The sequence below is a fragment of the Engystomops pustulosus genome, chromosome 3 (assembly GCF_040894005.1).
Source record: "Engystomops pustulosus chromosome 3, aEngPut4.maternal, whole genome shotgun sequence".
In the NCBI taxonomy this organism is placed as follows: domain Eukaryota; kingdom Metazoa; phylum Chordata; class Amphibia; order Anura; family Leptodactylidae; genus Engystomops; species Engystomops pustulosus.
The window spans coordinates 50397611-50413073 of NC_092413.1; the positions used below are offsets into that span (position 1 = coordinate 50397611).

A 15463-nucleotide genomic window follows, 5' to 3' on the forward strand; every position below is an offset into this window, starting at 1 on the left:
TGGGGATGAGTAGGCGGGAGGCTTACCTCCTTTGCTGGATAAGGCAGTGGGCAAGTGACTTTTAAAAAAAAAAAAAAAAAAAATCTGGGTTTTTTTTTTTTTTTTTTTTTTTTTTTGTGCTGCTTCTGTTTTTTCCACCAGGACAAGGAAGCTTCAGCGAGCTGAAGCGTACAAAAATTGGTACGAAACTCAGTTCCGTTCCTCTCCACGGAAATCTTTAGTAAAAGGCGAAAGATTTTTGCGTTTTGAAGAAGAACCAGAGTTGGTGATTGAAGGCTAGAGGGCGCCACCGCCGGCCCCAGCCCCCGCCCAGGCCCAGGCTGGCTTAGGGAGAGAGCCGTCAGCACGGGCGGGGGAGGGGAAGCAGGTGGCCCCCCCGCCGGCGGAACTCCTAGCAGCTTTCCAAGCCCAGCTCAGCTTTCCTGGAAGGAAAGCGGCCAGAGCGAGTGAGGGGAAGAAAGACAAGTGGGGGAACAGGAAACCCCCCAGAATTCAGGGTTCCTTCGGCCGCATTTGCATGTATGCAAGCCAGAGCCAGCTCCCACCAGTCTCAGCGGGGAGGAAGCAGAAACCACAATCATCCCTTTGTTTGATCCGGCCACCCCGGATCATGCGCTTTGCCGCGGCGGACCCTGTCCCCGCAGGGTTGACGACGTTTCGGAGGGAAAACCCGGCGCCGCGCGCGGCAAGAGGTCGCCGCCCTGATGCTGGCGGGCCCCGTGTCCCGCCTGCCCGGCCCCGGGAAGCGGGCCTGCTCTCAAGCCGGACTTATGCCTGGCGTGCCCCTGACAGTGCCCGCACTGTAAGTACAAAGACAGAGTCACCTGCTCCTGCCGGCGTCGTCGTCGTCGTCGTCGTCGTCTTCTTCTTCGGCGGCGGCGGCAAAAAAGGAGAAGTGGGGATGAGTAGGCGGGAGGCTTACCTCCTTTGCTGGATAAGGCAGTGGGCAAGTGACTTTTAAAAAAAAAAAAAAAAAAATCTGGGTTTTTTTTTTTTTTTTTTTTTTTTTTTGTGCTGCTTCTGTTTTTTCCACCAGGACAAGGAAGCTTCAGCGAGCTGAAGCGTACAAAAATTGGTACGAAACTCAGTTCCGTTCCTCTCCACGGAAATCTTTAGTAAAAGGCGAAAGATTTTTGCGTTTTGAAGAAGAACCAGAGTTGGTGATTGAAGGCTAGAGGGCGCCACCGCCGGCCCCAGCCCCCGCCCAGGCCCAGGCTGGCTTAGGGAGAGAGCCGTCAGCACGGGCGGGGGAGGGGAAGCAGGTGGCCCCCCCGCCGGCGGAACTCCTAGCAGCTTTCCAAGCCCAGCTCAGCTTTCCTGGAAGGAAAGCGGCCAGAGCGAGTGAGGGGAAGAAAGACAAGTGGGGGAACAGGAAACCCCCCAGAATTCAGGGTTCCTTCGGCCGCATTTGCATGTATGCAAGCCAGAGCCAGCTCCCACCAGTCTCAGCGGGGAGGAAGCAGAAACCACAATCATCCCTTTGTTTGATCCGGCCACCCCGGATCATGCGCTTTGCCGCGGCGGACCCTGTCCCCGCAGGGTTGACGACGTTTCGGAGGGAAAACCCGGCGCCGCGCGCGGCAAGAGGTCGCCGCCCTGATGCTGGCGGGCCCCGTGTCCCGCCTGCCCGGCCCCGGGAAGCGGGCCTGCTCTCAAGCCGGACTTATGCCTGGCGTGCCCCTGACAGTGCCCGCACTGTAAGTACAAAGACAGAGTCACCTGCTCCTGCCGGCGTCGTCGTCGTCGTCGTCTTCTTCTTCGGCGGCGGCGGCAAAAAAGGAGAAGTGGGGATGAGTAGGCGGGAGGCTTACCTCCTTTGCTGGATAAGGCAGTGGGCAAGTGACTTTTAAAAAAAAAAAAAAAAAAAATCTGGGTTTTTTTTTTTTTTTTTTTTTTTTTTTGTGCTGCTTCTGTTTTTTCCACCAGGACAAGGAAGCTTCAGCGAGCTGAAGCGTACAAAAATTGGTACGAAACTCAGTTCCGTTCCTCTCCACGGAAATCTTTAGTAAAAGGCGAAAGATTTTTGCGTTTTGAAGAAGAACCAGAGTTGGTGATTGAAGGCTAGAGGGCGCCACCGCCGGCCCCAGCCCCCGCCCAGGCCCAGGCTGGCTTAGGGAGAGAGCCGTCAGCACGGGCGGGGGAGGGGAAGCAGGTGGCCCCCCCGCCGGCGGAACTCCTAGCAGCTTTCCAAGCCCAGCTCAGCTTTCCTGGAAGGAAAGCGGCCAGAGCGAGTGAGGGGAAGAAAGACAAGTGGGGGAACAGGAAACCCCCCAGAATTCAGGGTTCCTTCGGCCGCATTTGCATGTATGCAAGCCAGAGCCAGCTCCCACCAGTCTCAGCGGGGAGGAAGCAGAAACCACAATCATCCCTTTGTTTGATCCGGCCACCCCGGATCATGCGCTTTGCCGCGGCGGACCCTGTCCCCGCAGGGTTGACGACGTTTCGGAGGGAAAACCCGGCGCCGCGCGCGGCAAGAGGTCGCCGCCCTGATGCTGGCGGGCCCCGTGTCCCGCCTGCCCGGCCCCGGGAAGCGGGCCTGCTCTCAAGCCGGACTTATGCCTGGCGTGCCCCTGACAGTGCCCGCACTGTAAGTACAAAGACAGAGTCACCTGCTCCTGCCGGCGTCGTCGTCGTCGTCTTCTTCTTCGGCGGCGGCGGCAAAAAAGGAGAAGTGGGGATGAGTAGGCGGGAGGCTTACCTCCTTTGCTGGATAAGGCAGTGGGCAAGTGACTTTTAAAAAAAAAAAAAAAAAAAATCTGGGTTTTTTTTTTTTTTTTTTTTTTTTTTTGTGCTGCTTCTGTTTTTTCCACCAGGACAAGGAAGCTTCAGCGAGCTGAAGCGTACAAAAATTGGTACGAAACTCAGTTCCGTTCCTCTCCACGGAAATCTTTAGTAAAAGGCGAAAGATTTTTGCGTTTTGAAGAAGAACCAGAGTTGGTGATTGAAGGCTAGAGGGCGCCACCGCCGGCCCCAGCCCCCGCCCAGGCCCAGGCTGGCTTAGGGAGAGAGCCGTCAGCACGGGCGGGGGAGGGGAAGCAGGTGGCCCCCCCGCCGGCGGAACTCCTAGCAGCTTTCCAAGCCCAGCTCAGCTTTCCTGGAAGGAAAGCGGCCAGAGCGAGTGAGGGGAAGAAAGACAAGTGGGGGAACAGGAAACCCCCCAGAATTCAGGGTTCCTTCGGCCGCATTTGCATGTATGCAAGCCAGAGCCAGCTCCCACCAGTCTCAGCGGGGAGGAAGCAGAAACCACAATCATCCCTTTGTTTGATCCGGCCACCCCGGATCATGCGCTTTGCCGCGGCGGAGCCTGTCCCCGCAGGGTTGACGACGTTTCGGAGGGAAAACCCGGCGCCGCGCGCGGCAAGAGGTCGCCGCCCTGATGCTGGCGGGCCCCGTGTCCCGCCTGCCCGGCCCCGGGAAGCGGGCCTGCTCTCAAGCCGGACTTATGCCTGGCGTGCCCCTGACAGTGCCCGCACTGTAAGTACAAAGACAGAGTCACCTGCTCCTGCCGGCGTCGTCGTCGTCGTCTTCTTCTTCGGCGGCGGCGGCAAAAAAGGAGAAGTGGGGATGAGTAGGCGGGAGGCTTACCTCCTTTGCTGGATAAGGCAGTGGGCAAGTGACTTTTAAAAAAAAAAAAAAAAAAAATCTGGGTTTTTTTTTTTTTTTTTTTTTTTTTTTGTGCTGCTTCTGTTTTTTCCACCAGGACAAGGAAGCTTCAGCGAGCTGAAGCGTACAAAAATTGGTACGAAACTCAGTTCCGTTCCTCTCCACGGAAATCTTTAGTAAAAGGCGAAAGATTTTTGCGTTTTGAAGAAGAACCAGAGTTGGTGATTGAAGGCTAGAGGGCGCCACCGCCGGCCCCAGCCCCCGCCCAGGCCCAGGCTGGCTTAGGGAGAGAGCCGTCAGCACGGGCGGGGGAGGGGAAGCAGGTGGCCCCCCCGCCGGCGGAACTCCTAGCAGCTTTCCAAGCCCAGCTCAGCTTTCCTGGAAGGAAAGCGGCCAGAGCGAGTGAGGGGAAGAAAGACAAGTGGGGGAACAGGAAACCCCCCAGAATTCAGGGTTCCTTCGGCCGCATTTGCATGTATGCAAGCCAGAGCCAGCTCCCACCAGTCTCAGCGGGGAGGAAGCAGAAACCACAATCATCCCTTTGTTTGATCCGGCCACCCCGGATCATGCGCTTTGCCGCGGCGGACCCTGTCCCCGCAGGGTTGACGACGTTTCGGAGGGAAAACCCGGCGCCGCGCGCGGCAAGAGGTCGCCGCCCTGATGCTGGCGGGCCCCGTGTCCCGCCTGCCCGGCCCCGGGAAGCGGGCCTGCTCTCAAGCCGGACTTATGCCTGGCGTGCCCCTGACAGTGCCCGCACTGTAAGTACAAAGACAGAGTCACCTGCTCCTGCCGGCGTCGTCGTCGTCGTCTTCTTCTTCGGCGGCGGCGGCAAAAAAGGAGAAGTGGGGATGAGTAGGCGGGAGGCTTACCTCCTTTGCTGGATAAGGCAGTGGGCAAGTGACTTTTAAAAAAAAAAAAAAAAAAAATCTGGGTTTTTTTTTTTTTTTTTTTTTTTTTTTGTGCTGCTTCTGTTTTTTCCACCAGGACAAGGAAGCTTCAGCGAGCTGAAGCGTACAAAAATTGGTACGAAACTCAGTTCCGTTCCTCTCCACGGAAATCTTTAGTAAAAGGCGAAAGATTTTTGCGTTTTGAAGAAGAACCAGAGTTGGTGATTGAAGGCTAGAGGGCGCCACCGCCGGCCCCAGCCCCCGCCCAGGCCCAGGCTGGCTTAGGGAGAGAGCCGTCAGCACGGGCGGGGGAGGGGAAGCAGGTGGCCCCCCCGCCGGCGGAACTCCTAGCAGCTTTCCAAGCCCAGCTCAGCTTTCCTGGAAGGAAAGCGGCCAGAGCGAGTGAGGGGAAGAAAGACAAGTGGGGGAACAGGAAACCCCCCAGAATTCAGGGTTCCTTCGGCCGCATTTGCATGTATGCAAGCCAGAGCCAGCTCCCACCAGTCTCAGCGGGGAGGAAGCAGAAACCACAATCATCCCTTTGTTTGATCCGGCCACCCCGGATCATGCGCTTTGCCGCGGCGGACCCTGTCCCCGCAGGGTTGACGACGTTTCGGAGGGAAAACCCGGCGCCGCGCGCGGCAAGAGGTCGCCGCCCTGATGCTGGCGGGCCCCGTGTCCCGCCTGCCCGGCCCCGGGAAGCGGGCCTGCTCTCAAGCCGGACTTATGCCTGGCGTGCCCCTGACAGTGCCCGCACTGTAAGTACAAAGACAGAGTCACCTGCTCCTGCCGGCGTCGTCGTCGTCGTCGTCTTCTTCTTCGGCGGCGGCGGCAAAAAAGGAGAAGTGGGGATGAGTAGGCGGGAGGCTTACCTCCTTTGCTGGATAAGGCAGTGGGCAAGTGACTTTTAAAAAAAAAAAAAAAAAAAATCTGGGTTTTTTTTTTTTTTTTTTTTTTTTTTTTGTGCTGCTTCTGTTTTTTCCACCAGGACAAGGAAGCTTCAGCGAGCTGAAGCGTACAAAAATTGGTACGAAACTCAGTTCCGTTCCTCTCCACGGAAATCTTTAGTAAAAGGCGAAAGATTTTTGCGTTTTGAAGAAGAACCAGAGTTGGTGATTGAAGGCTAGAGGGCGCCACCGCCGGCCCCAGCCCCCGCCCAGGCCCAGGCTGGCTTAGGGAGAGAGCCGTCAGCACGGGCGGGGGAGGGGAAGCAGGTGGCCCCCCCGCCGGCGGAACTCCTAGCAGCTTTCCAAGCCCAGCTCAGCTTTCCTGGAAGGAAAGCGGCCAGAGCGAGTGAGGGGAAGAAAGACAAGTGGGGGAACAGGAAACCCCCCAGAATTCAGGGTTCCTTCGGCCGCATTTGCATGTATGCAAGCCAGAGCCAGCTCCCACCAGTCTCAGCGGGGAGGAAGCAGAAACCACAATCATCCCTTTGTTTGATCCGGCCACCCCGGATCATGCGCTTTGCCGCGGCGGACCCTGTCCCCGCAGGGTTGACGACGTTTCGGAGGGAAAACCCGGCGCCGCGCGCGGCAAGAGGTCGCCGCCCTGATGCTGGCGGGCCCCGTGTCCCGCCTGCCCGGCCCCGGGAAGCGGGCCTGCTCTCAAGCCGGACTTATGCCTGGCGTGCCCCTGACAGTGCCCGCACTGTAAGTACAAAGACAGAGTCACCTGCTCCTGCCGGCGTCGTCGTCGTCGTCGTCGTCTTCTTCTTCGGCGGCGGCGGCAAAAAAGGAGAAGTGGGGATGAGTAGGCGGGAGGCTTACCTCCTTTGCTGGATAAGGCAGTGGGCAAGTGACTTTTAAAAAAAAAAAAAAAAAAAATCTGGGTTTTTTTTTTTTTTTTTTTTTTTTTTTGTGCTGCTTCTGTTTTTTCCACCAGGACAAGGAAGCTTCAGCGAGCTGAAGCGTACAAAAATTGGTACGAAACTCAGTTCCGTTCCTCTCCACGGAAATCTTTAGTAAAAGGCGAAAGATTTTTGCGTTTTGAAGAAGAACCAGAGTTGGTGATTGAAGGCTAGAGGGCGCCACCGCCGGCCCCAGCCCCCGCCCAGGCCCAGGCTGGCTTAGGGAGAGAGCCGTCAGCACGGGCGGGGGAGGGGAAGCAGGTGGCCCCCCCGCCGGCGGAACTCCTAGCAGCTTTCCAAGCCCAGCTCAGCTTTCCTGGAAGGAAAGCGGCCAGAGCGAGTGAGGGGAAGAAAGACAAGTGGGGGAACAGGAAACCCCCCAGAATTCAGGGTTCCTTCGGCCGCATTTGCATGTATGCAAGCCAGAGCCAGCTCCCACCAGTCTCAGCGGGGAGGAAGCAGAAACCACAATCATCCCTTTGTTTGATCCGGCCACCCCGGATCATGCGCTTTGCCGCGGCGGACCCTGTCCCCGCAGGGTTGACGACGTTTCGGAGGGAAAACCCGGCGCCGCGCGCGGCAAGAGGTCGCCGCCCTGATGCTGGCGGGCCCCGTGTCCCGCCTGCCCGGCCCCGGGAAGCGGGCCTGCTCTCAAGCCGGACTTATGCCTGGCGTGCCCCTGACAGTGCCCGCACTGTAAGTACAAAGACAGAGTCACCTGCTCCTGCCGGCGTCGTCGTCGTCGTCGTCTTCTTCTTCGGCGGCGGCGGCAAAAAAGGAGAAGTGGGGATGAGTAGGCGGGAGGCTTACCTCCTTTGCTGGATAAGGCAGTGGGCAAGTGACTTTTAAAAAAAAAAAAAAAAAAAATCTGGGTTTTTTTTTTTTTTTTTTTTTTTTTTTGTGCTGCTTCTGTTTTTTCCACCAGGACAAGGAAGCTTCAGCGAGCTGAAGCGTACAAAAATTGGTACGAAACTCAGTTCCGTTCCTCTCCACGGAAATCTTTAGTAAAAGGCGAAAGATTTTTGCGTTTTGAAGAAGAACCAGAGTTGGTGATTGAAGGCTAGAGGGCGCCACCGCCGGCCCCAGCCCCCGCCCAGGCCCAGGCTGGCTTAGGGAGAGAGCCGTCAGCACGGGCGGGGGAGGGGAAGCAGGTGGCCCCCCCGCCGGCGGAACTCCTAGCAGCTTTCCAAGCCCAGCTCAGCTTTCCTGGAAGGAAAGCGGCCAGAGCGAGTGAGGGGAAGAAAGACAAGTGGGGGAACAGGAAACCCCCCAGAATTCAGGGTTCCTTCGGCCGCATTTGCATGTATGCAAGCCAGAGCCAGCTCCCACCAGTCTCAGCGGGGAGGAAGCAGAAACCACAATCATCCCTTTGTTTGATCCGGCCACCCCGGATCATGCGCTTTGCCGCGGCGGACCCTGTCCCCGCAGGGTTGACGACGTTTCGGAGGGAAAACCCGGCGCCGCGCGCGGCAAGAGGTCGCCGCCCTGATGCTGGCGGGCCCCGTGTCCCGCCTGCCCGGCCCCGGGAAGCGGGCCTGCTCTCAAGCCGGACTTATGCCTGGCGTGCCCCTGACAGTGCCCGCACTGTAAGTACAAAGACAGAGTCACCTGCTCCTGCCGGCGTCGTCGTCGTCGTCGTCGTCTTCTTCTTCGGCGGCGGCGGCAAAAAAGGAGAAGTGGGGATGAGTAGGCGGGAGGCTTACCTCCTTTGCTGGATAAGGCAGTGGGCAAGTGACTTTTAAAAAAAAAAAAAAAAAAAAATCTGGGTTTTTTTTTTTTTTTTTTTTTTTTGTGCTGCTTCTGTTTTTTCCACCAGGACAAGGAAGCTTCAGCGAGCTGAAGCGTACAAAAATTGGTACGAAACTCAGTTCCGTTCCTCTCCACGGAAATCTTTAGTAAAAGGCGAAAGATTTTTGCGTTTTGAAGAAGAACCAGAGTTGGTGATTGAAGGCTAGAGGGCGCCACCGCCGGCCCCAGCCCCCGCCCAGGCCCAGGCTGGCTTAGGGAGAGAGCCGTCAGCACGGGCGGGGGAGGGGAAGCAGGTGGCCCCCCCGCCGGCGGAACTCCTAGCAGCTTTCCAAGCCCAGCTCAGCTTTCCTGGAAGGAAAGCGGCCAGAGCGAGTGAGGGGAAGAAAGACAAGTGGGGGAACAGGAAACCCCCCAGAATTCAGGGTTCCTTCGGCCGCATTTGCATGTATGCAAGCCAGAGCCAGCTCCCACCAGTCTCAGCGGGGAGGAAGCAGAAACCACAATCATCCCTTTGTTTGATCCGGCCACCCCGGATCATGCGCTTTGCCGCGGCGGAGCCTGTCCCCGCAGGGTTGACGACGTTTCGGAGGGAAAACCCGGCGCCGCGCGCGGCAAGAGGTCGCCGCCCTGATGCTGGCGGGCCCCGTGTCCCGCCTGCCCGGCCCCGGGAAGCGGGCCTGCTCTCAAGCCGGACTTATGCCTGGCGTGCCCCTGACAGTGCCCGCACTGTAAGTACAAAGACAGAGTCACCTGCTCCTGCCGGCGTCGTCGTCGTCGTCTTCTTCTTCGGCGGCGGCGGCAAAAAAGGAGAAGTGGGGATGAGTAGGCGGGAGGCTTACCTCCTTTGCTGGATAAGGCAGTGGGCAAGTGACTTTTAAAAAAAAAAAAAAAAAAAATCTGGGTTTTTTTTTTTTTTTTTTTTTTTTTTTGTGCTGCTTCTGTTTTTTCCACCAGGACAAGGAAGCTTCAGCGAGCTGAAGCGTACAAAAATTGGTACGAAACTCAGTTCCGTTCCTCTCCACGGAAATCTTTAGTAAAAGGCGAAAGATTTTTGCGTTTTGAAGAAGAACCAGAGTTGGTGATTGAAGGCTAGAGGGCGCCACCGCCGGCCCCAGCCCCCGCCCAGGCCCAGGCTGGCTTAGGGAGAGAGCCGTCAGCACGGGCGGGGGAGGGGAAGCAGGTGGCCCCCCCGCCGGCGGAACTCCTAGCAGCTTTCCAAGCCCAGCTCAGCTTTCCTGGAAGGAAAGCGGCCAGAGCGAGTGAGGGGAAGAAAGACAAGTGGGGGAACAGGAAACCCCCCAGAATTCAGGGTTCCTTCGGCCGCATTTGCATGTATGCAAGCCAGAGCCAGCTCCCACCAGTCTCAGCGGGGAGGAAGCAGAAACCACAATCATCCCTTTGTTTGATCCGGCCACCCCGGATCATGCGCTTTGCCGCGGCGGACCCTGTCCCCGCAGGGTTGACGACGTTTCGGAGGGAAAACCCGGCGCCGCGCGCGGCAAGAGGTCGCCGCCCTGATGCTGGCGGGCCCCGTGTCCCGCCTGCCCGGCCCCGGGAAGCGGGCCTGCTCTCAAGCCGGACTTATGCCTGGCGTGCCCCTGACAGTGCCCGCACTGTAAGTACAAAGACAGAGTCACCTGCTCCTGCCGGCGTCGTCGTCGTCGTCGTCGTCTTCTTCTTCGGCGGCGGCGGCAAAAAAGGAGAAGTGGGGATGAGTAGGCGGGAGGCTTACCTCCTTTGCTGGATAAGGCAGTGGGCAAGTGACTTTTAAAAAAAAAAAAAAAAAAAATCTGGGTTTTTTTTTTTTTTTTTTTTTTTTTTTGTGCTGCTTCTGTTTTTTCCACCAGGACAAGGAAGCTTCAGCGAGCTGAAGCGTACAAAAATTGGTACGAAACTCAGTTCCGTTCCTCTCCACGGAAATCTTTAGTAAAAGGCGAAAGATTTTTGCGTTTTGAAGAAGAACCAGAGTTGGTGATTGAAGGCTAGAGGGCGCCACCGCCGGCCCCAGCCCCCGCCCAGGCCCAGGCTGGCTTAGGGAGAGAGCCGTCAGCACGGGCGGGGGAGGGGAAGCAGGTGGCCCCCCCGCCGGCGGAACTCCTAGCAGCTTTCCAAGCCCAGCTCAGCTTTCCTGGAAGGAAAGCGGCCAGAGCGAGTGAGGGGAAGAAAGACAAGTGGGGGAACAGGAAACCCCCCAGAATTCAGGGTTCCTTCGGCCGCATTTGCATGTATGCAAGCCAGAGCCAGCTCCCACCAGTCTCAGCGGGGAGGAAGCAGAAACCACAATCATCCCTTTGTTTGATCCGGCCACCCCGGATCATGCGCTTTGCCGCGGCGGACCCTGTCCCCGCAGGGTTGACGACGTTTCGGAGGGAAAACCCGGCGCCGCGCGCGGCAAGAGGTCGCCGCCCTGATGCTGGCGGGCCCCGTGTCCCGCCTGCCCGGCCCCGGGAAGCGGGCCTGCTCTCAAGCCGGACTTATGCCTGGCGTGCCCCTGACAGTGCCCGCACTGTAAGTACAAAGACAGAGTCACCTGCTCCTGCCGGCGTCGTCGTCGTCGTCGTCTTCTTCTTCGGCGGCGGCGGCAAAAAAGGAGAAGTGGGGATGAGTAGGCGGGAGGCTTACCTCCTTTGCTGGATAAGGCAGTGGGCAAGTGACTTTTAAAAAAAAAAAAAAAAAAAATCTGGGTTTTTTTTTTTTTTTTTTTTTTTTTTTGTGCTGCTTCTGTTTTTTCCACCAGGACAAGGAAGCTTCAGCGAGCTGAAGCGTACAAAAATTGGTACGAAACTCAGTTCCGTTCCTCTCCACGGAAATCTTTAGTAAAAGGCGAAAGATTTTTGCGTTTTGAAGAAGAACCAGAGTTGGTGATTGAAGGCTAGAGGGCGCCACCGCCGGCCCCAGCCCCCGCCCAGGCCCAGGCTGGCTTAGGGAGAGAGCCGTCAGCACGGGCGGGGGAGGGGAAGCAGGTGGCCCCCCCGCCGGCGGAACTCCTAGCAGCTTTCCAAGCCCAGCTCAGCTTTCCTGGAAGGAAAGCGGCCAGAGCGAGTGAGGGGAAGAAAGACAAGTGGGGGAACAGGAAACCCCCCAGAATTCAGGGTTCCTTCGGCCGCATTTGCATGTATGCAAGCCAGAGCCAGCTCCCACCAGTCTCAGCGGGGAGGAAGCAGAAACCACAATCATCCCTTTGTTTGATCCGGCCACCCCGGATCATGCGCTTTGCCGCGGCGGACCCTGTCCCCGCAGGGTTGACGACGTTTCGGAGGGAAAACCCGGCGCCGCGCGCGGCAAGAGGTCGCCGCCCTGATGCTGGCGGGCCCCGTGTCCCGCCTGCCCGGCCCCGGGAAGCGGGCCTGCTCTCAAGCCGGACTTATGCCTGGCGTGCCCCTGACAGTGCCCGCACTGTAAGTACAAAGACAGAGTCACCTGCTCCTGCCGGCGTCGTCGTCGTCGTCTTCTTCTTCGGCGGCGGCGGCAAAAAAGGAGAAGTGGGGATGAGTAGGCGGGAGGCTTACCTCCTTTGCTGGATAAGGCAGTGGGCAAGTGACTTTTAAAAAAAAAAAAAAAAAAAATCTGGGTTTTTTTTTTTTTTTTTTTTTTTTTTTGTGCTGCTTCTGTTTTTTCCACCAGGACAAGGAAGCTTCAGCGAGCTGAAGCGTACAAAAATTGGTACGAAACTCAGTTCCGTTCCTCTCCACGGAAATCTTTAGTAAAAGGCGAAAGATTTTTGCGTTTTGAAGAAGAACCAGAGTTGGTGATTGAAGGCTAGAGGGCGCCACCGCCGGCCCCAGCCCCCGCCCAGGCCCAGGCTGGCTTAGGGAGAGAGCCGTCAGCACGGGCGGGGGAGGGGAAGCAGGTGGCCCCCCCGCCGGCGGAACTCCTAGCAGCTTTCCAAGCCCAGCTCAGCTTTCCTGGAAGGAAAGCGGCCAGAGCGAGTGAGGGGAAGAAAGACAAGTGGGGGAACAGGAAACCCCCCAGAATTCAGGGTTCCTTCGGCCGCATTTGCATGTATGCAAGCCAGAGCCAGCTCCCACCAGTCTCAGCGGGGAGGAAGCAGAAACCACAATCATCCCTTTGTTTGATCCGGCCACCCCGGATCATGCGCTTTGCCGCGGCGGACCCTGTCCCCGCAGGGTTGACGACGTTTCGGAGGGAAAACCCGGCGCCGCGCGCGGCAAGAGGTCGCCGCCCTGATGCTGGCGGGCCCCGTGTCCCGCCTGCCCGGCCCCGGGAAGCGGGCCTGCTCTCAAGCCGGACTTATGCCTGGCGTGCCCCTGACAGTGCCCGCACTGTAAGTACAAAGACAGAGTCACCTGCTCCTGCCGGCGTCGTCGTCGTCGTCGTCGTCGTCTTCTTCGGCGGCGGCGGCAAAAAAGGAGAAGTGGGGATGAGTAGGCGGGAGGCTTACCTCCTTTGCTGGATAAGGCAGTGGGCAAGTGACTTTTAAAAAAAAAAAAAAAAAAATCTGGGTTTTTTTTTTTTTTTTTTTTTTTTTTTTGTGCTGCTTCTGTTTTTTCCACCAGGACAAGGAAGCTTCAGCGAGCTGAAGCGTACAAAAATTGGTACGAAACTCAGTTCCGTTCCTCTCCACGGAAATCTTTAGTAAAAGGCGAAAGATTTTTGCGTTTTGAAGAAGAACCAGAGTTGGTGATTGAAGGCTAGAGGGCGCCACCGCCGGCCCCAGCCCCCGCCCAGGCCCAGGCTGGCTTAGGGAGAGAGCCGTCAGCACGGGCGGGGGAGGGGAAGCAGGTGGCCCCCCCGCCGGCGGAACTCCTAGCAGCTTTCCAAGCCCAGCTCAGCTTTCCTGGAAGGAAAGCGGCCAGAGCGAGTGAGGGGAAGAAAGACAAGTGGGGGAACAGGAAACCCCCCAGAATTCAGGGTTCCTTCGGCCGCATTTGCATGTATGCAAGCCAGAGCCAGCTCCCACCAGTCTCAGCGGGGAGGAAGCAGAAACCACAATCATCCCTTTGTTTGATCCGGCCACCCCGGATCATGCGCTTTGCCGCGGCGGACCCTGTCCCCGCAGGGTTGACGACGTTTCGGAGGGAAAACCCGGCGCCGCGCGCGGCAAGAGGTCGCCGCCCTGATGCTGGCGGGCCCCGTGTCCCGCCTGCCCGGCCCCGGGAAGCGGGCCTGCTCTCAAGCCGGACTTATGCCTGGCGTGCCCCTGACAGTGCCCGCACTGTAAGTACAAAGACAGAGTCACCTGCTCCTGCCGGCGTCGTCGTCGTCGTCGTCGTCTTCTTCTTCGGCGGCGGCGGCAAAAAAGGAGAAGTGGGGATGAGTAGGCGGGAGGCTTACCTCCTTTGCTGGATAAGGCAGTGGGCAAGTGACTTTTAAAAAAAAAAAAAAAAAAATCTGGGTTTTTTTTTTTTTTTTTTTTTTTTTTTGTGCTGCTTCTGTTTTTTCCACCAGGACAAGGAAGCTTCAGCGAGCTGAAGCGTACAAAAATTGGTACGAAACTCAGTTCCGTTCCTCTCCACGGAAATCTTTAGTAAAAGGCGAAAGATTTTTGCGTTTTGAAGAAGAACCAGAGTTGGTGATTGAAGGCTAGAGGGCGCCACCGCCGGCCCCAGCCCCCGCCCAGGCCCAGGCTGGCTTAGGGAGAGAGCCGTCAGCACGGGCGGGGGAGGGGAAGCAGGTGGCCCCCCCGCCGGCGGAACTCCTAGCAGCTTTCCAAGCCCAGCTCAGCTTTCCTGGAAGGAAAGCGGCCAGAGCGAGTGAGGGGAAGAAAGACAAGTGGGGGAACAGGAAACCCCCCAGAATTCAGGGTTCCTTCGGCCGCATTTGCATGTATGCAAGCCAGAGCCAGCTCCCACCAGTCTCAGCGGGGAGGAAGCAGAAACCACAATCATCCCTTTGTTTGATCCGGCCACCCCGGATCATGCGCTTTGCCGCGGCGGACCCTGTCCCCGCAGGGTTGACGACGTTTCGGAGGGAAAACCCGGCGCCGCGCGCGGCAAGAGGTCGCCGCCCTGATGCTGGCGGGCCCCGTGTCCCGCCTGCCCGGCCCCGGGAAGCGGGCCTGCTCTCAAGCCGGACTTATGCCTGGCGTGCCCCTGACAGTGCCCGCACTGTAAGTACAAAGACAGAGTCACCTGCTCCTGCCGGCGTCGTCGTCGTCGTCGTCGTCGTCTTCTTCTTCGGCGGCGGCGGCAAAAAAGGAGAAGTGGGGATGAGTAGGCGGGAGGCTTACCTCCTTTGCTGGATAAGGCAGTGGGCAAGTGACTTTTAAAAAAAAAAAAAAAAAAAATCTGGGTTTTTTTTTTTTTTTTTTTTTTTTTTTGTGCTGCTTCTGTTTTTTCCACCAGGACAAGGAAGCTTCAGCGAGCTGAAGCGTACAAAAATTGGTACGAAACTCAGTTCCGTTCCTCTCCACGGAAATCTTTAGTAAAAGGCGAAAGATTTTTGCGTTTTGAAGAAGAACCAGAGTTGGTGATTGAAGGCTAGAGGGCGCCACCGCCGGCCCCAGCCCCCGCCCAGGCCCAGGCTGGCTTAGGGAGAGAGCCGTCAGCACGGGCGGGGGAGGGGAAGCAGGTGGCCCCCCCGCCGGCGGAACTCCTAGCAGCTTTCCAAGCCCAGCTCAGCTTTCCTGGAAGGAAAGCGGCCAGAGCGAGTGAGGGGAAGAAAGACAAGTGGGGGAACAGGAAACCCCCCAGAATTCAGGGTTCCTTCGGCCGCATTTGCATGTATGCAAGCCAGAGCCAGCTCCCACCAGTCTCAGCGGGGAGGAAGCAGAAACCACAATCATCCCTTTGTTTGATCCGGCCACCCCGGATCATGCGCTTTGCCGCGGCGGACCCTGTCCCCGCAGGGTTGACGACGTTTCGGAGGGAAAACCCGGCGCCGCGCGCGGCAAGAGGTCGCCGCCCTGATGCTGGCGGGCCCCGTGTCCCGCCTGCCCGGCCCCGGGAAGCGGGCCTGCTCTCAAGCCGGACTTATGCCTGGCGTGCCCCTGACAGTGCCCGCACTGTAAGTACAAAGACAGAGTCACCTGCTCCTGCCGGCGTCGTCGTCGTCGTCGTCGTCTTCTTCTTCGGCGGCGGCGGCAAAAAAGGAGAAGTGGGGATGAGTAGGCGGGAGGCTTACCTCCTTTGCTGGATAAGGCAGTGGGCAAGTGACTTTTAAAAAAAAAAAAAAAAAAAATCTGGGTTTTTTTTTTTTTTTTTTTTTTTTTTTTGTGCTGCTTCTGTTTTTTCCACCAGGACAAGGAAGCTTCAGCGAGCTGAAGCGTACAAAAATTGGTACGAAACTCAGTTCCGTTCCTCTCCACGGAAATCTTTAGTAAAAGGCGAAAGATTTTTGCGTTTTGAAGAAGAACCAGAGTTGGTGATTGAAGGCTAGAGGGCGCCACCGCCGGCCCCAGCCCCCGCCCAGGCCCAGG

At 57.5% G+C, this 15463-nt stretch overlaps 18 non-coding genes across 18 annotated transcripts; all 18 read right to left on the minus strand.

Annotated features, from left to right (window-relative positions):
- Positions 1-149: 149 nt before the first annotated feature.
- Positions 150-265, minus strand: LOC140123191 (U5 spliceosomal RNA). Its single transcript, XR_011854526.1, has one exon. It is a non-coding gene; the product is annotated as a U5 spliceosomal RNA (small nuclear RNA).
- Positions 266-1044: 779 nt separating this feature from the next.
- On the minus strand, positions 1045-1160 carry LOC140123192 (U5 spliceosomal RNA). The gene has a single exon (XR_011854527.1). It is a non-coding gene; the product is annotated as a U5 spliceosomal RNA (small nuclear RNA).
- A 774-nt stretch (positions 1161-1934) lies between these two features.
- LOC140123193 (U5 spliceosomal RNA) lies at positions 1935-2050 on the minus strand. The gene has a single exon (XR_011854528.1). It is a non-coding gene; the product is annotated as a U5 spliceosomal RNA (small nuclear RNA).
- Positions 2051-2821: 771 nt separating this feature from the next.
- LOC140123194 (U5 spliceosomal RNA) lies at positions 2822-2937 on the minus strand. Its single transcript, XR_011854529.1, has one exon. It is a non-coding gene; the product is annotated as a U5 spliceosomal RNA (small nuclear RNA).
- A 771-nt stretch (positions 2938-3708) lies between these two features.
- On the minus strand, positions 3709-3824 carry LOC140123195 (U5 spliceosomal RNA). The gene has a single exon (XR_011854530.1). It is a non-coding gene; the product is annotated as a U5 spliceosomal RNA (small nuclear RNA).
- A 771-nt stretch (positions 3825-4595) lies between these two features.
- LOC140123196 (U5 spliceosomal RNA) lies at positions 4596-4711 on the minus strand. Its single transcript, XR_011854531.1, has one exon. It is a non-coding gene; the product is annotated as a U5 spliceosomal RNA (small nuclear RNA).
- Positions 4712-5486: 775 nt separating this feature from the next.
- Positions 5487-5602, minus strand: LOC140123198 (U5 spliceosomal RNA). Its single transcript, XR_011854533.1, has one exon. It is a non-coding gene; the product is annotated as a U5 spliceosomal RNA (small nuclear RNA).
- A 777-nt stretch (positions 5603-6379) lies between these two features.
- Positions 6380-6495, minus strand: LOC140123199 (U5 spliceosomal RNA). Its single transcript, XR_011854534.1, has one exon. It is a non-coding gene; the product is annotated as a U5 spliceosomal RNA (small nuclear RNA).
- Positions 6496-7269: 774 nt separating this feature from the next.
- LOC140123200 (U5 spliceosomal RNA) lies at positions 7270-7385 on the minus strand. The gene has a single exon (XR_011854535.1). It is a non-coding gene; the product is annotated as a U5 spliceosomal RNA (small nuclear RNA).
- A 775-nt stretch (positions 7386-8160) lies between these two features.
- Positions 8161-8276, minus strand: LOC140123201 (U5 spliceosomal RNA). The gene has a single exon (XR_011854536.1). It is a non-coding gene; the product is annotated as a U5 spliceosomal RNA (small nuclear RNA).
- Positions 8277-9047: 771 nt separating this feature from the next.
- LOC140123202 (U5 spliceosomal RNA) lies at positions 9048-9163 on the minus strand. Its single transcript, XR_011854537.1, has one exon. It is a non-coding gene; the product is annotated as a U5 spliceosomal RNA (small nuclear RNA).
- Positions 9164-9940: 777 nt separating this feature from the next.
- Positions 9941-10056, minus strand: LOC140123203 (U5 spliceosomal RNA). Its single transcript, XR_011854538.1, has one exon. It is a non-coding gene; the product is annotated as a U5 spliceosomal RNA (small nuclear RNA).
- A 774-nt stretch (positions 10057-10830) lies between these two features.
- LOC140123204 (U5 spliceosomal RNA) lies at positions 10831-10946 on the minus strand. The gene has a single exon (XR_011854539.1). It is a non-coding gene; the product is annotated as a U5 spliceosomal RNA (small nuclear RNA).
- A 771-nt stretch (positions 10947-11717) lies between these two features.
- LOC140123205 (U5 spliceosomal RNA) lies at positions 11718-11833 on the minus strand. Its single transcript, XR_011854540.1, has one exon. It is a non-coding gene; the product is annotated as a U5 spliceosomal RNA (small nuclear RNA).
- A 777-nt stretch (positions 11834-12610) lies between these two features.
- Positions 12611-12726, minus strand: LOC140123206 (U5 spliceosomal RNA). The gene has a single exon (XR_011854541.1). It is a non-coding gene; the product is annotated as a U5 spliceosomal RNA (small nuclear RNA).
- Positions 12727-13502: 776 nt separating this feature from the next.
- LOC140123207 (U5 spliceosomal RNA) lies at positions 13503-13618 on the minus strand. The gene has a single exon (XR_011854542.1). It is a non-coding gene; the product is annotated as a U5 spliceosomal RNA (small nuclear RNA).
- Positions 13619-14398: 780 nt separating this feature from the next.
- LOC140123209 (U5 spliceosomal RNA) lies at positions 14399-14514 on the minus strand. The gene has a single exon (XR_011854544.1). It is a non-coding gene; the product is annotated as a U5 spliceosomal RNA (small nuclear RNA).
- A 778-nt stretch (positions 14515-15292) lies between these two features.
- LOC140123210 (U5 spliceosomal RNA) lies at positions 15293-15408 on the minus strand. The gene has a single exon (XR_011854545.1). It is a non-coding gene; the product is annotated as a U5 spliceosomal RNA (small nuclear RNA).
- Positions 15409-15463: the final 55 nt, after the last annotated feature.